The 27793-nt window shown below is 43.1% G+C and overlaps 1 protein-coding gene and 1 long non-coding RNA gene across 5 annotated transcripts in view; one reads left to right on the plus strand and one right to left on the minus strand.

The window, feature by feature from the left end:
* The window catches only part of ptpn5 (protein tyrosine phosphatase non-receptor type 5), a 245750-nt gene that overhangs the window by 168872 nt on the left and 49085 nt on the right, over positions 1–27793 (minus strand). The window lies entirely within an intron of this gene.
* LOC140493520 (uncharacterized) lies at positions 786–27785 on the plus strand. The gene is made up of 3 exons (XR_011963702.1): positions 786–871; positions 25346–25427; positions 27449–27785. It is a non-coding gene; the product is annotated as an uncharacterized lncRNA (long non-coding RNA).

A 27793-nucleotide genomic window follows, 5' to 3' on the forward strand; every position in this document is an offset into this window, starting at 1 on the left:
TGCATTAGATCTAGTTGGGCTGACAGAGAGCTGAGATCTCTACTTCTGTAATAATGAGATGCTCTTTAGATTTTTTTAAAAATCATTGCTTTGCATAATTACTTCCTTTTGCATTGCAAAAAATTGGAAAGTCAGTGATCATATGACAGAAAGTTAATTTGTCAGCTAAGATACCTTCCTTTTTAGTAAAGGCATTAGCCTGAATCTTTTAAAGCTTGAGCCTCATAATTTCAATTTATATGGGGTCTGCCAGACAATATTTCATTCTTATATCTTTATTGCCATACAAAGTCACTCCATTGTGCTACAGTTTCGGAATGTAGATAAACCAGTCTTGACAGAGAGGGCAGAGTGATCAAATTCTTGTTGTTAATTGTGAGAGTTTGGCTTGTTGCCAATCGCTGCACAAATGAGGATTGGCTGGGGAGGTTTGATCTTGATGTCAAGGGTTTCTGCTTCTGAGCCAAGTTCAAACAAAGGGTTAGTAAAGTACCAGTTTCCTTTTACTTGCTTCACACAGCATTAGTTTAAGAATTTTGAAATCTTTAATTGTCAGTCTCCAGGCTGTATTATGCATGACTGATACTATTGAGTTCTCATGGAAATTCCCTTCAGCATGTCAATCAATTTGCTGCGATTCTTTCGTGATTGTTTAAAATGTTAATCAAAATGCTTCATAGGTGCTTTGATAAGTTTTTCTTAAAAAGTGTTCTATAAATGCTGGCCATTTTTTCTTTGTCTTGTGCAATGTCAGCAGAATAACTTCACAATTCTAGGTAAATCCCTGGGATCCAGGATCAATCCCAGGCCTGCTGCCTTTGTGAATCGCCTCTGCTATGTTAGAGCTCCATACTCCTCAGCAAGAATGAAGGTGAGAAACAGTCACTACTTCTTCCTGGTTTTGTGGCTAGTAAAGAGAGGATCCCTGGCTGAAGATACCAAGATCTACCCACAGGGTTCAGAGTAACAGTTCTGTTTGGTGAGTTAAAAATCACATAACTCCAGGTTATAGTCCAGCAGGTTTATTTGGAAGCACTAGCTTTCGGAGCGCTGCTCCTTCATTAGGTGGTTGTGGAGTATAAGATCATAAGCCACAGAATTTATGTCAAAAGTTTACAGTGTGATGCAAATAAACCTGTTGGACTATAAACTGATTTTTAACTTTGCAGACCCCAGTCCAACACTGGCATGTCCAAATCATCACTGTTCGATGAGGCCCACCAAGTTAAGTTTTGTAATGGGGGAATGTACCTTTATGGGATTCATTGATTTCTCAGATACACTTGCCTGGTAGCGAGGCTTTGAATTAAAATGATGTGGGGTCTCTTGTGATGCAGTGGTAGTGTCCCTATCTCTAAGCCAGAACACCTGGGTTCAAGTCCCACCTACTCCAGATGTGTGTTATAACATCTCTAAACAGGTTGATGAGAAAATATTGAATTGAAATGAGATCCTAGTTTGCATTCAACGAGTCCAATGGAAACTTCACCTCCTCCCCAAATGGGCTGTGTTAAAATCACTGATCAGCTGGTGGAGTTATTGCAATTCAATTATTTCCAGCAATTGTTCTCAGCTGACTAGGGAAGTTAGAGATATTTTTACTTAGCCTGCTCAGTTGTGCTATGTTATTCCTCTGCAGCAGGTGAGATTTGAACAAGGATCTCTTAGCCCAGAGAGGGGAAAACTAACACTACATCATAAGAGCCCTTTAGGGAAATTAAAACCTTTATGACATTTACAGCTAATCTTCTGACACTAAGTGACAAGATCAGTATTTCTGGATGTACACAAGCCAATAGTCTATACTGAGCCACAACCAGGATTTAATACTGAATGAATTAATATTCTGTATTTATGAACAGCTGACGGTCAGCACTTCAGTCTTAGGTGACATTGTTGTGCTGGGCCCTTCTATCATTAAGGATGAGGATATTTGTGCAACGTCCTCCTCCAGTGAGTTGTTTAATTGTCCACCACCTTTCAAAATTGAATGTGGCAAGTTTGCAGAGTTCAGTTCTGATTGTTGGTTGTAGGATCGTTTAGGTCTGTCTACCACTTCCCACTTATACTGTTTGGCATGGAAGAAGTCCTGTTTGGTATCTTCACTAGATTGACACTTGTTTTCTCGGTATATCTGGTGCTGTTCCTAACATTCCCTCCTGCACTCTCCATTGAACCAGGATTGATCCCTTGGCTTGTTGGTAATGGTTGAGTAGGGGATATGTCAGGCCATGGGGTTGCAGATCACACTGGAGTACAATCTTGTTGCTGCTGTTGACTGCCCACAGTGACTCATGGATGCACAGTCTTCAGTTGCTCAATCTTTTCAAAGTATGTCCCATTTAGCACAGTGATAGTGGCACACAACACAATGGAGAGTATTCTTAATGTGAAGGCAGGACTTCACCTTCACAAGCACTGTGTGGTGATCACTCTTACCAATATTAATGTGGAGAATTCCATGTTGATAAGATTTATTTTAATTTGTACTTGCTATCGACAAAGTACTTTCTATAATTCTTCTAATATTCTTCAGGTCTTCAGCATCCTCAGTTCTTCATTTTATTTCCCTACAATCTTGTCTGTTTATGTAAGTTAATGATGTTTTAACATCGTGTAGTTCTCATGTTAAACTCTAATAAAAAAAGTCTAAAATCTTTATCATGGAATCTGTCCAAAAATATTAAACAATTATGGTCTACATAAGTAACAAGCTCTGAAGAGTTGTTGAATATGTAGATTTCAAAATTTTGTAGACCCAAGATCAGGCTTCATGCCTCCTTCTCCAATATTGAGTATTTTCATTGACTCACATGTAATTTCCTGGAAAGATAAATAACTATCATTTGAACACCTTCTTATCTCTCTTCACTAACCTTCACCAACACCAATATTATCAGCATCTAAAGCCAGTTTAAATGGCTTCTCATAATTAGGAGCTGCTAAACTGGTGCAATGGTCAGTCCAGCTTTTAAGTTGTTAAAGGCACACGGACATTATTTTGTCTATTCAAATTTCTTATCTCTCTTCAGTAAACCCATCAAAGGAGGTTCTATAATACAGAAACTTGGACCAAATCTCCAAAAACAAAACACTCATGCCAATATGTCGTAGAATTCCATGTTTTGTCTTTGGCATAGTGGTTACTTTTGTTGTTTTAAATACTACTTTCCTTGTCTCTCGATGTAGTACAAATTAGTCAATTCACTTTGGCAAATTGACTTGTAGACAGACTTGCGATTCCTTGTAAATGTTCTTTCCAGGTCTCGCTGAACATCAAACAAATTGTCTACAAGGTAGTTGTATAATCCTATAATGACCTTGATTGTTCATCACTGAAAGGTTATTGGTATATTTTTCCTTCCAAATGGCATGACATTACATTTATGGAGACTTCTGGAGTACAGTGTACAGTTCTGTTTGTCCTGTTATAGGAAGGATATTATTAAACTGGAGCGGGCTCAGAAAAGATTTACCCAGTTGTTGCAAGGAATGGAGGGTTTGAGATATTAAAATAGACTGGAAAGACTGGGACTCTTTTCACTGGAGTGAAGGATGACCTTATTTATCAAGTCTTAAGGGGCATAGATAAGGTGAATGACAAGGGTCTTTTCACTAGGATGGGAGAATTCAAAACTAATGAGCATATTTTTAAGGAGAGAGAAGAAAGACTAAAAAATACACAACGGGCAACCTTTTTTAGACAGAGAGTGTGTGGAATGAACTTCCAGAGAAAGTGGTGGATGCAGGTACAATTACAAATTTTAAAAGGCATTTGGTTAAGTTCAGGAAAGGTTTGGAGGGATTAGGTAGGTTCTGGATTAGTGGTGCTGGAAGAGCACAGCAGTTCAGGCAGCATCCAAGGAGTAGCGAAATCGACGTTTCGGACAAAAGCCCTTCATCAGGAATAAAGGCAGAGAGCCTTAAGCATGGAGAGATAAGCTAGAGGAGGGTAGGGGTGGGGAGAAAGTAGCATAGAGTACAATAGGTGAGTGAGGGAGGGGATGAAGGTGATAGGTCAGGGAGGAGAGGGTGGAGTGGATAGGTGGAAAAGAAGATAGGCAGGTAGGACAAGTCCGGACAAGTCATGGGGACAGTGCTGAGCTGGAAGTTTGGAACTAGGGTGAGTGGGGGAAGGGGAAATGAGGAAACTGTTGAAGTCCACATTGATGCCCTGGGGTTGAAGTGTTCCGAGGCGGAAGATGAGGCGTTCTTCCTCCAGGCGTCGGGTGGTGAGGGAGCGGCGGTGAAGGAGGCCCAGGACCTCCATGTCCTCGGCAGAGTGGGAGGGGGAGTTGAAATGTTGGGCTACGGGGTGGTGTGGTTGATTGGTGCGGGTGTCCCGGAGATGTTCCCTAAAGCGCTCTGCTAGGAGGCGCCCAGTCTCCCCAATGTAGAGGAGACCTCATCGGGATCAACGGATACAATAAATGATATTAGTGGATATGCAGGTAAAACTTTGATGGATGTGGGAAGGCTCCTTTTAGGGCCTTGGATAGAGGTGTGGGCGCAGGGTTTACAGTTCCTGCGGTGGCAGTGGAAGGTGCCAGGATGGGAGGGTGGGTTGTAGGGGGGCGTGGACCTGACCAGGTAGTCACGGAGGGAACGGTCTTTGTGGAAGGCGGAAAGGGGTGGGGAGGGAAATATATCCCTGGTGGTGGGGTCTTTTTGGACGTGGCGGAAATGTCGGCGGATGATTTGGTTTATGCGAATTAGGGTCAAGTGCACACAGGTGGGATTGGTTTAGTTTGGCTACATGGTCAGTGTGAACTGATTGGACTGGAGGGTCTGTTTCCTTGCTGTATGACTCTATGATTCCATCTGGTGGTACAAAAGCTGATACTTCTTTGGCCCCTTCAGTTAATGGACTTTGCCAATACCTTTTTCATAAGCCAATTATTGGAACAAATCATGTTTGTCCAATCCTCTCAATACAATCTGTCAAATGTGGAATCGATGCAAATCACATTTGTTACCACATTGAGATTGCAATAACTGTTACACAGTCTTTGTGATCTGTCTAGTTTCTGCAGCATCACCTCAGCTGGAATCATAACACATGATGCTCACGTGTAGCTGTCCTTTAAAGCTACACAATATGCAGATGAACAATGATGGTTGTGAAGAAACGGGATGGGAAGTAATGAGCAGGCTTTGAGAGTAGGACAGACTTCCAGTTCATGAATGTGTAGATCACGTGCAAGCAAACCAGCAAATAATGCAGGTTTGTGCATATTATCCACATTGCCCTCAAACTGGAATGTTTACAGCTGCCTGCATCTTCCAGCATTCTCTCAGCTCATACAAGAATGGTTGGTCAATGACAAGGGCTACCCTGGCTCATGACATATGTCAGGACTCATAGCAACCCATGTCCAAGCATCCTGAACTACATGGATTTTCTTTTTGTCTGTTCTAATGGCTAAGGACCAGCTGGCTAGGAGGTTGGCTGTGTCCTTTATTGAACAAACCTCATTGACTGGCAAATGTTTCATTCTGCACCATTGTTTAGAATAAAAACAACGTATTTCTTCTATCTGCTTGGGATGTAGTAACCTGGAGGCAGGATGTTTGACTGAGAGGACTCTAAGTCATGTTTGTACCTGTGAGGATTCCTTCTAATGCCACACTGACACTGTCTTTGGGTATCTGCTGTCTGGCCTACTCTTTGTGTTAGCTTGCCCTGTCCAACGTTTGGTTTTTATACCTGACAAACTAAATGGATTCTGAGTGAATGTTCTCCTGTGATAAGGCTGTCCTTCTCCTCTCAGGATTTTGTTATGTCTGTCCGCTATTCTTCCTTCTTTCTCTTCCAGCACAATCTCGATAGATTTCTCCAAAGTAAAATCTTCTCTGGACTGTAAAAAAACATCATCAGTTATAACAATAATTCTTTTCCTTATAAATTCTGATTTCAAAGCTCCACAGTCACAGTTTTCCACTAAGCAGTAAAAATCACTAATGGAATTATCAATGGAGTCCCAGTAAGGCTGAACACTTCTGTTAACTATTGCTCTGTCAAGAATCATTACATGTTGCCAGATTGTCAATAGTTTATAGAACTTCATCAAAAGCAACTGTGTCTTTTTTGATGATTTATAATGTCATCAGCTACAGGTCATACTGAACACTATAGTATATTTGTTTGTTCATCTTGTGATTTAGTGTCTAGATTGGAAACAGTTCTGCATCTTCTGAAATGTTTTCTCCAAGATGTCTGAATCTTTGTTCTATTTGGAACATTACTGAAACTGAACATGCTAGTAAGTATTATTCTCCTGCTCTTTGTTCCGAATGAGCTTAGTTATTTGTACAGTAAAGCTTTTCAATTTTGCAATGACTCAATGCTGCTTTCTTTTCATTTTAAAGGCTTTTAATCATCAATTACAACTATGCAGCTTTACCTGACAGACTTTTAAATCTGCTGGATAGGAATGCTGTTTAATTTATTTGTTTGAAAAGCTCTAACTGTGTAGTATAGAAGCAGTGTTATTGCCGTTTTATATTTAATTTCCTTACTTTGAATTTTGAAATTTTCTAATACCTTTGTCTGGCTATCAAACTTTGCCCAAATTTGTGTGGCCAAGCTGGAGGTTTGTGTTTTATTGTTGGCAAAAATGGACAATTATCCACCTTTCCCAGCCTAATAAAGGAAGTCCATCCTTTTCCACGACTATCCCAAATAAAATCTGGTGCCTGTGGCCTAAATTAATTCTGTTTGTCTGGACTCCAGTTTAAATTATGGGATCTCCCATTCTTATTGCAGCCTCAACTGTTCTCTTGCTGCGGCCTTTGGTTAGATCCTGACCATATTAAGTTTTTAAATTGACCCTTTGTCATTTTAATTCTGGCTTCACTACTTTATCGGTGCTGCAATCTCAGTTTAAAATACATCTCTGACCCTTGATTTGCCCACTGTGGATGTGCCTCATGGTGTCCATTCACCACAGTATCACTGCTTATTGTGAGCTGTAACTTTCTAACCTTCTCACCCTGATCTTTCCATAAATTTCTCTACAGATTGTTTCACCCTTGAACGGTACGACTAAGAACTGGCGATAAAGATGGTTGAAAAATAAAGACTACTTGTCCTTATTCTTCTTAGTTAAGTCACTCTGTCGAGTTTTTGGCTGTCTGCCACAATGAGCAGATGTAGTTAGATGATGGAAAATGACAACTTTATTACCACTTCAATCAGGCTCAAGACAAAGTAAAGCAGATGGAATCGTTTGCTATAATCATGGCATCTACCCAACCATAATGGCCAAAATACTGGGAATTCTGTTACCTACAGTTCAAAACCGAGTGAGGCAGTTTCAGCTGAGTTTGCTATTGCCTTGCCACCACAAGCAGCTGTTAAGGTAAAAAGGTATAATTCACTCTCCTCCTAAATCTGCACTCCTTTCAGTTTCTGAAATCAGTGTCCTCAGCATGTTAATATTTACATGTGGTCAGGGTGAAGCCATCTTAAGTGCCAAATACCTATTCTTTTTTTTTTTATTTTCTTTTTTTTTATTTTTTTTTCTGGGGAGGGGCCCCAAGGCGAGTCCCAGGCAGCAAAGGCAGAGGCAGGCCTCGGGCAGCAGCAGCAGTGGAGGCAGGCCTCTTCGCAGGCCAAAGCAGCAGTGGTGGTGGTGGTGGAAGTCCTGGGGAGGGGCCCCAAGGCAAGCCCCAGGCAGCAGCAGGGAGGCAGGCCCCAAGCAGCAACAGGAACAGTCCTTGCACGGTCACAAAATGATCCAATCTCCAAAGGGAAGGAAACACTCAAGTGGCCAGTCACAACTCCAGGGTGTCAGTGGACACCCGCGTGCTCCTTCTCCAAGGACACCCGGGCCATACCTATTCTTTTATCTAGTGCTCTTTCTATTGTCCAATTAGTTTCCGAGGTTTTGTAATATGTTCTTCTTTGTGGTTTATGTAATTCCTTCTTAAATGCCATTTGTGGCTCTGCTTTTCACAGATGGATAATCCTCTCCATGAAACTGTTTCTTCTCATTATTTTATTTCCAGTGCTAATTCCAAATTAATGAGACTTTGGTACAGTTTCACTAAACTAGTGGAACTAACCACTTACTACTTACTCTCTTTAATTCTCCTTAACCTCCCAAGCTGCAGTTAATATATCACCCTTGTATTTTTTCATCCATTCTTGACAAGTGGGTGTCAATGGCTATGCCAGCATTTATTGTCTGTCCTTAGTTGCTGTTGAGAAAGTGGTGGTGAGCTATCTTCTTAAACTGCAGTTGCCTGTGTGCTGTAGGTAGATCCACATTGAAGGTAGGGAACAACAATATATTTCCAAGCCAGGATGATGAGGGCTTGGAAGTTAATTTGGCAGTGGTGGTGTTCCCATGTGTCTGCTGCCCTTGTTCCTCTAAATGGACGTGGTCATGGGTTTGGAAAGTGCTATCAAAGGAACTTTGATGAATTTCTGCAGTGCACCTTGTAGATAGTACACACTGCTGTTATTGACCGTCAGTGGTAGAGGGAGTGAATGCTTATAGATGTAGTGCCAATCAAACGGGCTGCTTTGTCTTGGATGGAGCCAAGCTTCTTGAATGTTGTTGGAACTTCACCTATCCAGGCAAGTGGGGAGTATTCCATCACCCTCTCAATGTGAGCCTTGTGTCACAGATACTGAATTAGCCACAGGAGAAAAGTAATTTGGAGAACCATGGGTTCGTAACATGTGATGACAGTTTTATCAATTGACCAATTGACCTGTCCCACAATTTACTGCCCCAGAGCTATACTTATCAGAAGACTTTAGATGCCATTTCGAGAGTGTGTTGCTGGAAAAGCACAACAGGTCAGGCAGTATCCTAGGATGAAGGACTCCAGCCTGAAATGTCGATTCTCCTGCTTCTCGGATGCTGCTTGACCCACTGCGCTTTTCCAGCAACACACTCTCGACTCTGATCTCCAGCATCTGCAGTCCTCACTTTCAACCTTCTGACATAATTTGTTTTATGTAAACAGGAACAACTATTTATTACTCATGAAAAGTACTTTTAAAAATTCTAGGAATGGCAATGACGTAAACTTTTAAAATCATTAACCAACCTGACCATTACCCCAAAATCCTCTTTTATCTATACATCAGAACTTAAACCTGACAGGCACAACAAAAGGTTAGTACTGGAGGTTAGCTATTAAATTAAAGATAGAAAGTGAGAAAGGAGGTAAGCCATTGGCTAGACCCAGTATTTGAATCTCAGACTCGCAGTTCTGACCCCCGAATGTGCTAACCCCCACATTCAGTAATGAAACAGTTGAAACTTTTGATAGAGCCACTGCATTGCATTGGTTCCTTCGTCTATGCAGCCTCCTTGTGGCACCTTTACCAATCAGACACTCACAACACAGCTTCTCACCGAATATGGTCCTCCAGTTCGATCTTTACTGCTGTAGTCCCAAGTATCTGTTCTTTGCTTCAAGCAGTGTCCCTGTGGTTCCCTCCCCAGCAAGCTCTCATGGTGTGTCTCCTGTCCAACAACAACCTTTTCTCGGATATCACTGCTCAAGCTCTAGCAGTCAACCCCTCACATAGGGCTGCAGAGATTGGCACACCCCTACCCATTTTTCCCTCCAGATTTTAACTTTTTTTACCAGTTGCTTTTGCTCCTGATGCGAGATCAGAGCGTTAAACCCCCTCTTAGCTCTGGTTGCCTTTCTCCGAGTTATTTATTAGATTAGATTAGATCACTTACAGTGTGGAAACAGGCCCTTCAGCCCAACAAATCCACACCGACCCGCCGAAGCTCAACCCACCCAGACCATTCCCCTACATTTACCCCTTCACCTAATACTACAGGCAATTTAGCATGGCCAATTCACCTAACCTGCACATTTTTGGACTGTGGGAGGAATCCAGAGCACCCAGAGGAAACCCACGCAGGCACAGGGAGAATGTGCAAACTCCACACAGGGTGAGTTTGCACATTCCTGAGGTGGGAATTGAACCTGGGTCTCTGGCGCTGTGAGGCAGCAGTGCTAACCACTGTGCCACCATGCCGCCCCCAGCACATTATTGGAGGGGTTGTTAATGGTCAGTGGCCAATCCCAATCTGTATTGATTCCTAATGTCCCCATGGTCAATAACATTTAAAAAGTAATGTTAGAAGTTTATAGACAGAAACGTTAGAAAGAACTAATAGAGTTATAACACTTGAAGATTTTGGAGAGTCAGGAGGTGAGTTATTCAAAGCAGTATTCCTACCCTCTGACTTTCTCTTGTAGTCATTGTGTTTATATAGTGAGTCCAGATGAGTTGCTGGTCAATGGTGATCTCCAGGATGTTTATAGTGAGGGATTCAGTGATGGTAACACATTAAATGCCATGGCAAGATGGAGATTTTCTCTTCTTTGAGATAGTCAAAGCCTGGCACTTCTGTGGCACAAATGTTGCTACCCACTTGTCAGCCCAAGCTTAAGTATTGCTGTATTTGAACATGGACTGTTTCAGTATCTGAGTAGGTATGAATGGTGCTAAACATTGTGCAATCATCAACATTCATCCTCACTTCTGACCTTATGGTGAAAGAAAGGTCATTCTTGAAGCAATTGGTGAAGCAGCTGAAGATGATTGACCTCGGATACCACCCTGAGGAACACCTGCAGACATGTCCTGGAGTTGACATGGTTGATCTTCAATAACCATGTCTTCTTTTGTGCTAGGTATGACTCCAACCAGTGGAGAGTTTGAACCTGATACCCATTGATTCCAGTTTTGCCAGGGTACCTCGAATCCACACTTTGTTGAATGCAGCCTTGAGAATTCACCATGAGAATTCAGCTCTTTTGTCCATGTTTGAACCAAGGCTTTAATGAGATCAGGAGCTGAGTGGCCTGGGGAACCCAAACTGGGTATCACTGAACAGGTTATTGCTGACTAGCTGCTACTTGATGGCACTGTTGATGATACCTTCTATCATTTTACTGAAAATTGACAGTAGCTTGATTGTGTGGTATATTTGAACAGGTTATATTTGTCCTGCTTTTTGTACATAGGACATAGCTGGGAAATTTTCTGCTTTGTTGAGTAGATGTCAGTGCTGGAATTGTACTGGAACAGCCTGACTACGGGAACAGCAACTCGTTTATGAAAAATATTTGGCCTCTCACCTGACTATGAACTCAGTCAATGTACATTCCATATGACATAAAAAATGCATGCAACCATACCTTGTAAAAATTCTTGCTTTTGTATCTAATGCTCATAACAGAATTTCCCAGATTCCATTTGCATTTCACGGCTTTTACTAATCTTAATACTGCTTTTAAAGATTTGTATCTGTACCTGTAATTTTGTCTCTCTACTCCCTTGAGAATGTTACCCTTTGGAATATATTTCCATTTCCTACTCCTTTTTAACATATCCAAGTACTTTACAATTGTATCTGTGCAGCTCTAGCGTTCAACTCCATAACTTATTAATATTCTTCGGAACTCTCAGATTCTTCATTCTGATTTGCAACACCCTCCAGTATTTAAAGAAAATAAAAGAAATAACAATGCAACAAAGTTATTTTGACTTTCAGGTGATTCTGGCACAGATCCACATAAAGGAACCAATTCATTTTAAGACAAGAGACTGCATCAGAATTTAATTAAAATGTAAGAAGCAGGAGAGCTAATGTTCTTTTGCTATGCAGTTTGGGGAGTACTCAAGGCTGGTTTAAAAGCAGAAGAAAAAAAATCACATACCAGTTACATTGGATGTGTATCCTCTCCAGGCCAGTAGAAATTTCTTTGGGATCTTTCAAAACAGTTTAATAATTATACACGTGAATGGTGTCATGTTGGAAGATGAAACAAATGGCTATTTGAATGTGCACTCAGAAGGATTCATAGGGTTGTTTGAACAAGGAATATGTATTAATGTAGCACCTTTCACTTTACAGGAGCATCATCAAGTCTATTTGGCATTGAGTCATGTTATGTACTCTGGGGAAATACTTAATATGTATGTTTGGATGATGGTTCTTTTTGAACTATGATTCTCTGGCAAAGGATTTCTCGTAAAAATTAACTTGGTTCCAATAACTCATCAGCTGACCGAGTTGTTCAGGAATTAAATACCTAGTCTAATTCCTGGATAATTATCAAACAGATCCCCAACTCACCACATTCCCTCCCCCAACTATTCATGCCCATTATACCTCTGACTCCTGACTTAGCTTTCAATCTACTTCTGGGATCTGACTTCCTACCTGTGCTCCAGGGCCACACAAAAACCTTCCTGACCACCAGGTCTAACAACCTCCTCACCCTTGCTCCCAATATCCCATCTCCCGGGACTCAGCAATCTCCCAGCATTTGCTGGACAGAACACCTCAATCCTCCCCACTGGAACACATACCTAGAATTAGACTTACTATTTCACTCTTTCACTCATGAAGAGAAATTCTAAGACATTTGTATTAAGATTGTTTGGACCACAATAAGAATGTACAGAAATTAAAGCCATAAAGAACACACTGATTTCGTTAGATGGTGCCAGGGCTGATTTATTTCCTTAGATTTCGTTCCTCCAAACTTGTGCGAGATAGCAAGACTCTCCCAATCACCTCAGTCCACCACAATCATTTATTCTCTCACAGAGATGGTATCTCGCTTCTGAAAGTCTTCTTTAAATAGACTTCACCGGGTCTTTATCTGCAGCAATGAGGTAACTATTATAAGGTTGAGCAATTTGGGCCTCAATTATTGATTAGGTAATGTTCGGGAAAGGGTGAAGGTTTGGTCTGATGTTGCATGAAACGTGCATTTGTAAATTGTGCATGGGACTTTCCAATCTCCAGCATAGTGTGACGAATGATGGCTAATCGGCAAAAAATCCAAAACTCAGATTCTCGCTGATGAGATAAATATCAGTGATTAAGTTCCTACCACTCAAATGGCAGATCAACTTTCTCATTATCAGATGGCACACATTTACATTTCATCAGTAATTGGCTGAAATTAACCTCGCCTTCCTAAATAATTTATACCCAATCAAGAAAGGGGATGTTTCAGAAGTTTGACAGAAAAGGCCTAACCAGTTAAAACTCTTCACCCACCTCAGGGTAACCACTTGCTTCTTTGCCCTGAGAGCAGTTTGGCTGTAAATAATGCTTACACACACACTGTCAATTCTGCAACTATAATCTCATGTCCAAGACGATCAAGGAAACCTGCCATCTCCAGATCTAAATGGCACATGGCAAACAGCGAGCAGCTTATCACGGCAGGGCAGGTTTGAACATGTTTGCAAACGGCTGCGTATTGCTGGGCCACGGGGCTTTGAAAATGGTAAATGGGAAGTGGCATTATCTGAATGTTATGGAGCCATGCAACTGGTTATGGGGAGGAAAGACAAGTTTGACAAGATTGTACTCCAGTCTGTCTAGGGAAGGAGGACTGTATTTTAGTCAGTCCAGGGGCTGTGCTTCACTCCTTGCCACTTCCAGTCGCTCTGGGAAGCAGTAAGGAATGCAACAAAGGAAGCAAATCTAATTTTTAAAAAAATGATTTTCTCATTAACCTGTTCACCTCTGGAACAGGTGGAACTTGAAACAGGATCTCCTGGCTCATAGACAGGGATACTACTATTGCAGCACAAAAGCTCCCTAAGCAAATCTAATCTATAAGCTGCCCTGTTGGTGCAAGCCTGACAACTCAAGTACTAGATGTTCTGTCATCGTTTTGGATGCCACTGTCACTTAAGGGCAAGTGTAGCAAGAGTTGGGTATTAGTGGGGGGTACAGTGGTTGTCAGTGCTATCGTACCAAGGTCACATGAGAAAGATTCTGCTTCATCCTCCCTGAAAGGAAGCTGACAATTGTAGAGGGAGAAGGTGGATTGGTCATGATTTCAACACCTCAGACATTGAACCTTTTCACCAAATTTGCCCATAAAGAGTTGCCCGCCAAAGCCACACACGATACCGATTTCATGCAACCCATGACTTCATTTATACTTCTCGCTGCCTTGTCATCAAGAGCCCTCCCAACCCGGTTATAATCTCTTCCAACCTCTTCCATCGGGCAGAAAATACAAAAGCTTAAAAGCACATACCCACAGATTCAAGAACAGCTTCTTCCACGCTGTTATTAAACTTCTGAATGGAGCTATCAAATTTTAACCTTAATGCTGATCTCACCCTTTGTGCACCTTCTCAGCAGCCATAACATTGTATTTTTTGCTCTGTTCTATTACCTAACATGTGCTGTATGGTATGATCTGCCTGTACTGCATGCAAAACAAAACTTTTCATTGTGTCTGGGTCCATGTGACAATAATAAATCAAATCAAATCAAAAAAAGTAGGAAATATTACAAAGTGATTGATTCTCCTGGTCTTGATGAGTAGGTGGGAGCGTGAATATAACTATTCAGCAAAATATGACTATCTGCAGGACATTATTGTCTCTATAAATTTCATAAAAACCACACCAAGAATGGTACCGATCAACCTTGCCATTCTTGCTTTTCAAAAGAAAATGCTGCTATCAACTCATCAAATGGCAACAACAGCAAGAGCTACAGCAGCAGTTGGCTCAATACCTGTCTGCAGAGGCACAAGGGCCTGAAGAGGGAGGACTCAAGTTGATGATGAACATTGACCCAAAACCAAGTCTGCAAAGATTGATGCAGCTATCTGCAGGTAACCACTGGCATTATCAACAATGCTTCAGGACCTCATGGGTAGCTGTCTCCAACTAGCTGCTGGATGAGCATCTACCTCTTCATGAAACTAAAGAGAATCCAATTTTAATTGACTTAAAGATGATAGAGGCCTTCAATTTCTATGCCAATTGATTATTTCAGGGATCAACTGGGATCTCAAGTATTAATTCATCAATGTATCTGGGAGGTCAAAAACTATCTGTGTAGAAACAGGCAATTTGACCCCACAAATCCACACTGACCCTCCAAAGAGTAACCCACCCAGACCCACTACCCTACATATACCCCTAACTAATGCACCTAATCCATACTGAACACCATGGGTAGTTTTAGTACGCCAACTCAGCTAACCTGCACACCTTTGGATTGTGGGAGAAAACCCACGCAGATACGAGGAGAATGTGCAAACTCCACACAGATAGTCGTCGAGGCTAGAATCGAACCTGGGTCCCTGGCACTGTGAGGCAGTCGTGCTAACCACTGAGCCACCATGCCATCCCTAATGCTCTATTTGGTCAGATTCACCACTTGGTTAATTTCCCCTTAGAGAGTCAGGCAGACAGAACATTGGCTTTGCTGCTATTGCAGGTAATCCATTGAGTGCAATAGATTGTACACCTATAGCTATCAGAGCACTTTATTAGCAACTTGCAATCTTCAGAAATAAGAAAGGCTTCCATGCCATGAATGTGCAGATCATGTATGAGCAGACCAGCAAATAATGCAGTTTTGTGTCCATTAACCAGGGGGATGTCACAATGCCCTCATACTGGAACACTTACAGTTGCCTGCACTTTCCAGCCTCCCCTCAGCTCATACAAGGATCAGTGACAAGCGCCAATCCTCAAACCCTGCCTCATGACTTGTCAGGAATCCATCGATTGACACTGAGGAGAGGTACAACATTGCACATGCTTCCACAAGGGCCCTTGTAGAGCAGACCATAGGACTCCTGAAAATGAAATTCAGATGCCTGCATTGCTCAGACAGTGGAGATTCTGCATCCTATTGCTCACTGTGCCCTCTATAACCTGATTCAAAAAAATATGACGTCTTGGAACAAGAAGAAATGGGAAGCAGGAGGTGCCTTTTCACGGGAAAGCAGAAGTTGGGGATGCTGAGATGGCCCAGATGGATCCTCTGATGGAGGTCACGGTGACAGGAGTATAGTTGAATTAGCTACACAGCACATGACAATCTCACAACATTATGATTCCAGCTGATGTCATACTGGTTAAGTTGGATCCCAAACTAAAATCTGCCTTGATAGATCTTTTTTTTTGTTTCCATTTACATGTGGTAGTCTTCCACTGAAAAATACTCATGCAATACTACAGATTTGGTTCTAATAATAAGAAGTAAGTTTTTGTGCACAAGAAACTAACACAAAATAGAACAATACAAGCAATTTATATAAAACAGAAGTTGAAAAAATACAAAACACATGTCAATATATATATCTCATCTATTCCCATCATCATCACTTTCCAGTACTTTGAGTACTGGAAAGTGTGCCCTTCCCTTTCCCAACTAGATGTTTTACAAATTTTTTTCAGTCTTGAAAGCTTGATAGCCTTTTCCTTTATCATTCATGCAACTAAGCTTAAACTTTCTTTGCTTCAAATAATCCCCTTCATGTTCTAACCAACCACTTCTGCACTGAAATTTTCTATCTTTGCTTAAAATAACTCCTTCTTGTTCTAACTAAATTCTTCTGGTTTGGAATTTTCAAACTAAAACTTTTACACTAAGGTAACCTATTCTGTAACTCTTCTGAACTAAGACCTTTCTCCAGGGGTAACTGTTCTTACATCTAATCATAACAATGTCTTCTGCAAATTGCTGCCAAAGGTTTCTATCTGTGAGTTTTGCAAAGCAAAAACTAATTCTTATTTCTTCTAAACTAAAAGTAAGCTAACCTTACAAAGTTATTTTTCTGATTGTAATACTCTTTCAATACAAGCAAATTCACATTATCACTCCAGTGGGACTCCAGTCAGCTGCTTTCTGATGTATACTGGTTTTTAAAATTATGGTTCTAGAAAGTCTAACAGATTACTTATGAAACCCCTTCATATATCAATCAAAACTCACATGCCACTGGTTCAAAATCCAAACTCAAAAATAAACGATGTTGACTTTTGTAATCACATACCTTACATCACAATAGCCACAAATGTCCAGGGCAATTAATCTACATGAACACATTTCTTTTACTGTTCTAAAATGCCCTTAGATCCACCATTTAATAGACCTCATTGACTGACAATTTTGCAATATCATTTGGAATTAAAGCTAAGTCCTTTTTCTTAAAGCTAAGTACTTCTGCTGTAATAACATATAGGCAGCTAAGAGACCTCTAGGTGTTGTGTTAATTGTACACATCTCTACCTTTAACTCTCACATTGGATAGATGCTAATGGAGGATTGTAATCTTCTTGGCAGAAGTGGATACTGCAGATGTTGGAGATTAGAGTCTAGATTAGAGTGGTGCTGGAAAAGCACAGCAGATCAGGTAGCATCCGTGGAGCAGGAAAATCAATGTTTCGGGCGAAAGTCTTTCATCAGGAGTCCTCATTGCAGCTTGACCTGCTGTGCTTTTCCAGCAGCACTCGAATCTTGACTGTAATCTTCTTGTTCGGGAGTGGAGATTGTACCAAACTTTATTTCTCAAAACAATGTTAGAATCTATGAGTTTGCTGACGTAACATTTCAAAGTTAATAAACTGTTCTGAAATAAAGAGGAAGAACAAGATTGAGAAAAAGAAATGTTGTGTATATATAAAGTATTCAGAGGAAACGTTTTTTACAAAATTCAAGGAAATGACAGTTTAACAATAATGAAACCACTTACAATTAAACACTTCTGAAAACAAAAATCTTACTGAGGTCACTAATTTTTAAAAATGAAATTACTATAAATAACACCAGAACCGCAAGTCACAGTGTGCAATGACTGTTTAAAAACAAATTTCAGTTCTGCTTTTATATTAGAAAGTACTGGAATATTTTTACCCTTACACCGGCAGTTTTGGAACAAAAAATATAGTTAGCAAGACAGCTGCTGCCAACCCACAGGTATGTCTAAAAAAATGTCTCCATTTTATCACAATTCATTTTCAAAGTCCTATCCTTAATGTCTTTAACAATCAGGAACACAAAATTCACAAAATGTCACATAAAAAAATGATGACTATTGAATTATTTTTGAAGATTCTGGTTGAGTGACATCTCTTATCACTGGTAAAGTGCTTTCACATTCTGAAATAAAAAATAATAACGTCTGAGTCATCAAAATTGCCTGTGAACCAATCTCCAAATTCTTAAGTATTACAGAGACAACTCATTATTCTATACAAACATTTGCTACCGTGCTGGATAGGATGGGCAGGTTAAATCCAAAGGTGAAGCAATGGACAATATACAAGATTCCAAACTGTGCCTCATTTCATTGACTGATAGAGCACTCTGCTTTACTGAGATGCCAGCTGAAACAATCCATTGTTTATTTTTGTTTGTTTCCCAGACTTTTCCTCTATTTGTCTGATGTTGCTTAGTTTAGCTATATTAAAGTGCATCTGATACCATCAACTATCCAGTAGTACATTCAGACTAGAGCATGAAAGCAGGCCATTTGTTAATTCCAGCATTTATGTAGTTGGAATAGGCTGTAATCGGCTGGATAGCAGATAGCAGAAGCCTGTTCAACTGAAGAGACACCAGTTAATATCACAGCACACAGACAGAAGGTGCAGAAGGTATAGATCTTCTTGTCTATGCAACTGAGTGTTTTCGTTGTTTAAGTATTCAGCAGATGCATGACTGGGGAAAATATTACTATCATTTTAAAGCACAGTTCTTCATAGTTTTTCATATTTTTGACCACATGACATGCATGCGTGATTGTCAAACACACATTATCTGCTTCAGCATATACAGATTATGTTTTGGCTATTGTAGAGTCCCAGACATTAGCTGCTGAACTTAATTTTTTACTGTTTCTGAGATCATATCATTTAACAATTTTAAATTTTACAATTTAAACATCATGGATCCTACAAATGTTATCCTTATTCTTCCTTACCCATCAAAACACGATAGAGAAGAAAGAAGGCTATTTATTTGTCTTGTGTATGGTACTGTATCAGAAAGAGTTAATGTTGGAGTTGCATTAAACACCATCCAATCTGATAATGTCACACTGTCTGAGACATTATGATTTGGAGAGGCCGGTGTTGGATCGGGGTGTACAAAGTTAAAAATCACATGACACCAGGTTATAGTCCAACAGTTTTATTTGGAAGCACGAGCTTTCAGAGCACTGCTCCTTCATCAGGTGCTTCATCAACCACCTGATGAAGGAGCAGTGCGCTGAAAGTTACTGCTTCCAAATAAACCTGTTAGACTATAACCTGGTGTCATGTGATTTTTAACTCTGTGACATTAGTATCACATAGACTTGCATGTAATCCCAATGGGGTCATAAGTGACACATGTGATCTGTGAGAGTCTTAAAATCTATGTGTAACTGGTCAATGAAACTTATACCAATTGCTATCAGATAATAAACTCCATCTTGTTATGTAAGGCAAGTGCTTCTTCTTGTCAAGACCCAGAAATGTCTATCCTTTAACATTGATAATTATTTGGGCCCTTAGACTCAGCATAGAAAGGAGGGTCTGGAGTAGTGGTGCTGGAAGAGCACAGCAGTTCAGGCAGCATCCAAGTAGCTTCGGAAAGGAGGGTTGGTGACAGCACTATATATCATTCACCCAGAGCCCAATGTAGCCTGGTGACCAGCACTGGGCACAAGTGTTTAAATATCTCAGGATGTCAATGATGGAGAGACCACATTTAATCCAGGACAAAAAAATCTAAAGGCAAGTTGTGATCACTTTATTCACATATCTGCTTCAGAAGATAGGGGTAATCAGGCAAAACTGAAACACATATGACAACAAGTAGTGAACAGCACCCATGGGAACAACAACAGAGTGAAAGCAGCACTTCAGGAGAAAACATTCACCTCAGAACTGGTAGACAGTGCTGAAAAATAGCATGGGCTAGGAAGAGGCAGCTAGCCAAATTGGGAATTAAATGTTAAGTCTGCAGCTGAATGATTGTATTCAATATGCTAATTACCAAAACTAAAAGGCAGGGCAATCTTATAGACTCAGGTAAGGTCCAGCAATTAAAGGAGAATTCTGCATCTGTAAACTGCATTTCTAAAAAATTTTTTTTTATTTCACAAATATACTTTATTCATAAAAATATTTTGATGATCTGTACAACTGGTCATGCCATACATACGTAAATGTTCCATTTCTTTGCATACAGAGATCATGTAATCATTCATACATACATTGACCATCCATATATTTAGCTGAGGCATCAGCGGAGCCCACTTACTGCGTCAGCCCCCTGTTCTTAGGCAGGCAGATGTTACACGGTGGTCTTTCCCCACCGTGCCTTGGTGGCAGCTACCCCAAGCTTCAGCGCATCCCTCAACACGTAGTACTGGACCTTGGAATGTGCCAGTCTGCAACACTCAGTCAGGGTCAACTCCTTCAGCTCAAAGATCAACAGGTTTCGGACAGACCAAAGAGTGTCTTTCACCGGGTTGATGATCCTCCAGGCACAGTTAATGTTCATCTTGGTGTGCGTCCTGGGGAACAGACCGTAGAGCACGGAGTCCCGTGTCACGGCGCTGCTCGGGGCGAACCTTGACAAACACTACTGCATTCCTCTACAGACTTCCTTTGCGAAGGCACATTCCAGAAAGAGGTGTGTGACAGTCTCGTTCCCCCCCCCCCCCCCCCAGCCGCTTCGAGGGCAGCGTGCAGTGCGGCAGAGAGTCCGGGCGTGCATGAAGGATCTCACAGGCAGAGCCCTTCTCACCACCTGCCAAGCCATGTCTTGGTGCTTGTTGAAAAGTTCTGGCAATGAGGCATTCTGCCAAATTACTTTGACAGTCTGCCCAGGGAACCGCTCGATAGGATTCACCCTCTCCTTTTCCCGAAGAGCCTCAAGGACACTATGTGCTGACCACTTCCTGAAGGACTTGTGGTCAAAGGTGTTTTTCTTCAAAAATTTCTTCACGAAGGACAGGTGGTACAGAATGGTCCAACTACTCGGAGCATTCTGCGGCAGCGAGGCCAGGCCCATCCTTCGCAACACCGGGGACAGGTAGAACCTCAGTACGTAGTGACACTTGGTGTTTGGGTACCGGGGATCCACGCACAGCTTGATGCAGCCACACACAAAGGTGGCCATCAGGGTGAGGGTGGCATTTGGTGGATTTTTTCCCCCGTTGCCCACAGCTTTGTTCAGCGAGTCCCTTCGGACCATGTCCATCTTTGATCTCCATACAAAATGGAAGATGGCCCAGGTGACTGTGACGGCACAGGTTCTAGGAATAGGCCAGACCTGTGCCACATATAACAACACTGACAGTGCCTCACACCTGATTACCAGGTTGTTACCCGCGATGGAGAGCAACCGTAGCTTCCATCTGCCCAGTTTCTGCCTCACTTTCTTGATACACTCTCCCCAAGACTTGGCGCACGCCCCAGCCCCTCCGAACCAAATACCCAGCACTTTCAGGTGGTCAGTCCTGATGGTGAAGGGGATGAAGGATTGATCGGCCCAGTTCCCGAAGAGCATGGCCTCGCTCTTGCCTCGGTTTACCTTGGCCCCCGAGGCCCGTTCAGACTAGTCACATATGCACATGAGTCTGTGCACGGACAGCGGATCCGAGTAGAAAATGGCAACATCATCCATGTACAGGGAGGCCTTAACCTGCAGGCCCCAGCTGCCAGGAATAGTCACCCCTCTCAGGCTCGCATCCTTCCTGATGGACTCGGCAAATGGCTCTATGCAGCACACAAACAAGGCAGGAGAGAGAGGGCAGCCCTGCCTGACTCCAGATCTGACTGGGAAGCTATCTGATTCCCACCCATTGATTGAGACTGCACTGACAATGTTGGTGTAGAGCAGTCTGATCCAATTACAGATTCCCTCCCCAAAGCCCATTTTGGAGAGAACATCTCTCACATATGTGTGTGATATGCTGTCAAAGGCTTTCTCCTGGTCCAGGCTGATCAGGCAGGTGTCCAACTCTCTGTCCTGCATGTAGGCGATCGTATCCCTGGGGAGTGCGAGACTCTCACCGATCTTCCTGCCTGGTACAGCAAAGGTTTGGTCAGGGTGAATCACCGACCCCAGAGCAGACCTGACCTGGTTGGCGATGACCTTTGCCAAGATTTTGTAACCTGCATTCAATAGTGAGATTGGTCTCCAATTTCTGATTTCCTCCCTCTCCCCCTTCCGCTTGTAGATGAGGGTGATGATGCCTTTCCTCATGGATTCACTCATGGTACCTGCCCGAAGCATACTGACATACACCTCCAGCAGGTCCTGGCCAATGAAGTCCCACAGAGCGGAATAGAGCTCGACCGGTAAACCGTTGCTTCCAGGAGTTTAATTCTTTTCGAAGGACTCGAGGGCCTTGGTCAGCTTGTCCAGAGATAGCGGCTGGTCCAGCCTCTCCCGTGTTCTGTTGTCTAAGACCTCCGTGATAGAGGACAGGAACGACTGGGAGACCGTGCTGTCAGTTGGCTTCATGTCATACAGACTGGCATAGAAGGATTTGCTGATCCTCATGACTTCAGCCTGAGGGTGCTGAGCACGGAGCTCTCTTTGTGCACCTTCTGGAAGAAGAAATGTGAGCACGTCTGCTCCACAGCACGGGCCCTGGACCAGAAGATTATCCTGGAGGCCTCCGAGGCAAAGAGCGAGGCTTGCTGGCCTTTCACCTCCTTGAGATCCTCCGTGACATCGACCCCCATTGTCTGCAGCAGGAGCAGGTTCTGCATACTTTCCTGGAGCTGGGACAATTTTCCCTACCTCTCTCTCACCTCCTGAACACCTTTGAGGATGAAGAACCTCTTGATGTTCCCTTTTACTGTTTCCCACCAGTCCGCTGGAGACTCAAAGAGGAGCTTCACGGTTCACCAACCTGCGTAGTCCCTCTTGAGCTCCTCAATGTTTCCCGGGGTCAACAGCTTTGTGTTCAGCTTCCATATTCCCTTACCAGCCCGCTGCTCATCCTTTGGTGACAGTCGGCCAGCAGGAGGCAGTGGTCAGAGAAGAACACCAGCTTGGCGTCGGTTATCTGACCGAGTGCGTTCGGGACACAAACAGGTAATCTATCCTTGAGCGGATAGACCCGTCTGCCCGTGACCAGGTGTATCTACGCTGCGCTCCATCTGCAGGGGTGCTGAAGACGTTGTGCAGCTTGGAGTCTTTTACCATTTCCATCAGGGCTCTGTTCGTGGCGTCCAGTTTACTGTCCCCCCCCCCCCCCCCCCCCGCCGGATCGTCCATCTGTATCAATGATACAGTTGAAGTCTCTGGCCAGAATGATCGGCCTGGATGTAGCCAGCAGCAGTGGAAGCTATTGCAGGACGGCCAACCGTTCACTCTTACCCACTGGGGCGTACACATTAATCAGTCTCAGGGGACTGTACATGACGTCGGTGATGAGGAGGCACCCGCCCACCACCTCCTTAACCTCGGAGATGGTGAAGTTGCCTCCTCGCAACAGGATACCCAGGCCGGAGGCGCGGCTATCTTTGCCCCCCGAGCAAACTGACGTCCCATGGGCCCACAAGCTCGACCATCTCCTGTAGCTGCTGAGGTGCGGTGTCTCACACTCCTGCAGAAACAGGACATCAGCTTTAACATTGGCCAGGAAGGCCATTATAAAAACACATCGCGTAGCCGATTTGATGCTATGCACGTTGATAGTGGCAATTTTTTAATCCCCATTTTAACAGTTTACAAGGTTATCAGTGTCCATTTGCTGCTGGCCTTGCCCCTCTGGGGTAGCTGTGTGCATTGCCGTGGTGACGGCAAACTGCTGGACCCTCCCAGGGCTGAGGTAGCTGTCCGGCTCCACGCTGGAGCCATTTTCCCTGCTCTGGTGTCTTCGGGTTGGGCCCAGGGTCCGCACAGTCCAGTTCTCTGTCTGGCAGCGGGGCTGTCACAGGACCACTGCTTCCAGTTACCTGGAGCTGTGGGGGGATGGGTACCTCATGGTTCTCACCGGGTGGGGGGAGGTCTTTTTTTGTCCCCTCAGAAGGATCATCTTTTCCTGTTTGGACGGTGCTGCCCTCCTTTTTCCCCGCGGCGCTCTGTCTCTTCCTCTGGTGATGACCCTCCTTGTGCCCGTCCTCACCATTGGAAGAGCTGCCTGTATCCTCGTTGTGTAGGTGTCACTTCCCCCTTCGCTGGGTGGCTTTGGGGGCCTGGCGAGGTTTCCTCTTCTTGTTTTTGACAGTAATCCAATCCTCTGCCTCCTTAGTTCCCTCCTCTTCCATTTCCTCCATCTGTCTCGAAGGAGCTTGGATCGGTTGCTGCACCTCCCCACTGTCTGCCATCTGCTCCACTCCAGCCTGTCGTTCCTTCTGGGTGCCACCAGACACCGTTCCCATGCTGGTTTGTGGTACCTTGCTGGTCTTATGCGGTCTACAGCTCGTGTTGCCACCTCCGGCCATCTGTGCAGAGGTGGTGGTCCCTCGTCTTGGGCAGGCCTTGTACACGTGGCCTACCTCTCAGCACAGATTACAGTTCTTGGCCTCTTTACATTCTTTGGTCGGGTGGCCTTCCTGCTTGCAGTTCCGACAGACGGTCACCTTATAATACGCCGCCATGTGGCCTGACCACACTTTCAGCTGCCCTGCGTATGTCAAGTAACCTCTGCTTCCTCTGATTGTGAAGCTGGAAGGTGAGTGGAGGATGTTCCCACTGGCATCGGCCCTCAGGGTTACCCTGACCTGCCGTTTGCTGGTCCAGATCCCGACAGGATCGACCACATCGGTGCTTTCTCCCTCAACCTGGACATATCTTCTCAGAAAGGTCAGGACATCCACTGCTGGGACGTGGGGGTTGTACATATGGATTGTTACAACCCCGACTCCTCTGCACAGGAAGCACACACAACAGGACCGCCGACAAGATGGAAAACAGAGGCTTCCCTTCCTTTTCCTTGAAGACCTTCAGGAGCTGCTCGCAATTCTTCACGCTCCTGAAGGTCACATCAAAATAGCCTGGTCCAGGGAAATCCTGCAGGCAGTACACATCCACTGGACCTGCAGCACTCCAGCAGAACCTTCTTGACAAACACCGTCCGATCAGCAGGTGTACGATCCTCCATGTTCTTCACACTCACTCGGACTGTGTTGCAAATGCCCTGGCCTGGGCTGTGGGCAGCTGCTGAGGCCATAGCTCTGAGGTTGGCTAGTCCCTGAATTGGCGTTAGGCCGTAGCCAGCATGAAGATCCACCAAGAGCAGGTCAGCACAACCAAACGATCCTCCAACGTCCAATCACGATCCAGCGATGATCTCCACTAGCTCTGATGACTCGAAGCTCCACTCTTGATCCTGTTATCTCCCCTGCCAGGTAATATATGCAAATAGGACACAGTTTCACTGCAGGAAAAATCCAATTGCATACTCACTCAAAGAAGTTGAGACAATCAAAGCTCCTTCTCTGGGTAAGGCTGCCAATGCATTGCTCAGGAAAAGAAAAGATACAACTAAGTCAAATTTAACTATGTTAATGGACATTCTGTTAATTTTAGACTTAACACAATGGGTATCATTCTCTTATCAGAACAAATCCCAAGCTGATTGAACAGTAAACAACAGGCTACAGACTTGAATCTACAGGTGTGGGAGGAATCACGACATGACAGGTATGGTACAAGCAACACTATAATATGAAGAGTGGCAGATAGCAAAGAACAAATATGTCATCTATAGTCAGGAAACTTCACTGTTGAGCAGGAAGGCATGTTTGATCCTTTGTTTAGATTGGTAAACTGGAACTGACCAGGTGTAAACATTCCTTTGAAAGTTGTACCTTACATTGTTGACAGGATTAGGGGGCTAGGAAGCAGTGATCGTAATACGATTGGACTTACGGTGCAATTTGAGAGGGAGAGTATAAAATCAGAGGTAATGGTTTTATAGCTGAACAAAGGCAACTACAGAGACATGAGGGAGGAGCTGGGTAGAATTGACTGGGAGATGAGCCTAGCAGGAAAGACAGTGGAACAATAATGGTAGGAGTTTCTGGAAGTAATTCAGGAAACAAAGCAAAAATTCATCCCTAGGAAAAAGAAACATGGGACAGGGAGGATGGGGCATGGCTGACTAGGGAAGTCAGGGATAACATAAAAGCAAAAGAGAAAGCATATAATGTGGCAGAGGACAGTGGGAAACCAGAGAATTGGGAAGCTTAAAAAGACCAATAGAGGGCTATAAAAAAAAGAAAATAGGAGGGAGAAGATTAAATATGAGGGTAAGCTAACCAGTAATATATAGGAAGCACGTAAGAGTTTCTTGAGATATATAAAGGGCAAAAGAGAGGCAAAAGGGGACATTGGACTGCTGGAAAATGATGCTGCAGAGATAGTAGTAAGCAACAAGGAAATGGCTGAGGAACTGAATAATTACTTTGCGTCAGTCTTCACAATGGAAGACATGAGTAATATTGCAAAAATTCAAGAGAACACAGGAGGCTACTGAGTAAGATAAGGGCCCATGGTGTCAAAGGCAAGGTGCTAGCATGGGCAGGAGCTTGGCTGTTTGACAGAAAGCAGAGAGTGGGGATAAAAGAGTCTTTCTCAGCTGGTGACAAGTGGTGACCCGCAAGGCTCAGTGTTGGGACCACAACTTTTCACTTTCTATATTCACAATCTGGATGAAGGAACTGAGGGCCTTCTGACTAAGTTTGCAGATGATACAAAGAAATATGTCAGTAGCATTGAGGAGGCGGGGAGGCTGTAGAAGGATTTGGACAGGTTAGGAGAGTGGGCAAAGAAGCGGCAGATGGAGTACAATGTGGGAAAGTGTGAGATCATGTACTTTAATAGAAAGAATAGAGCCACGGACTATTTTTTAAATGGGGAAAACTTCAGAAGCCTAAAGTACAAAGAGACTTGGGAGTTCTAGTCTAGGACTTTTCTTCAGGTTGAGTCAGTAGTTAGGAAGGCAAATGCAATGATGGCATTTATTTTGAGAGGACTACAATATAAAGGCAGGGATGTACTCCTGATGTCCTATAAGGCTCTGGTCAGACCACATTTGGAGTATTGTGCACAGTTTTGTGCCCCATATCTCAGGAAGGATGTACTGGCCCTGGAGAGTGTTCAGAGGAGGTTCATGAGACTGGTCACAGGAATGCAAAGCTTAACATATGAGGAACATTTGAGAACTCTGTGTTTCTACTTGATGGGGTTTTAAAGGATGAGGGTGAATCTAATTGAAACTTACAGAATACTGAATGGTCTGGACAGAGTAGATATTGGGAAGATGTTTCCATTGGTAGGAGAGACTAGGACCTGAGGGCACAGCCTTAGAGTAAAGTGAAGACTTTTTAGAACAAAGATAAGGAGAAACGTCATCAGACAGAGGGTGGTGAATCTATGGAATTCATTGTCACAGAAGGCTGTGGGGGCCTGGTCATTGAATACATTTAAGACTGAGATAGATAGGTTCTTAAGTATTAAGAGGATCTAGGGTTACAGAGAGAAAGTGGGAGAATGGGGTTGAGAAACTTATCAGCCTTGATTGAATGGTAGAGCAGACACACTTGAATGGCCTAATTTCTGTTCCTATGAGTTATGGTCTTACGGTCTTCTGATTAGCAAACCCAATATCAAGTGTGTCATCATATTAAGTAAGGATACTAAACAATTGTGTCTCTAAACAGCCAGCAAGATTCTGCATCCCTTAATTAATGAAGTTTACAAGCAACTTGAGGAAATGTCCAGAATTGGTGTCATCTTCCTGGTGTCGAAACCAAACAAGTGATGTTCAGCATGATTACTGCACACAAACCCAGCGGATTCAATAGAATATGTGTTCATCTAACTCAGCTCATTAAAGTGGTAGATCTTACAGTAAAATAATCAACCACGAATGCTTCATGACAGTAATTATTCACAGACTAATCTCAGTCATAACCAAAATCAGAGTTAATAGTCCTCAAGCTAAAGACCTACCAACCTTCCAAGTCCAAAGAGAATTTGTTCTAGAAGAAATGTGAAACCAGAAA

The sequence above is a fragment of the Chiloscyllium punctatum genome, chromosome 22, assembly GCF_047496795.1.
Source record: "Chiloscyllium punctatum isolate Juve2018m chromosome 22, sChiPun1.3, whole genome shotgun sequence".
In the NCBI taxonomy this organism is placed as follows: Eukaryota; Metazoa; Chordata; class Chondrichthyes; order Orectolobiformes; family Hemiscylliidae; genus Chiloscyllium; species Chiloscyllium punctatum.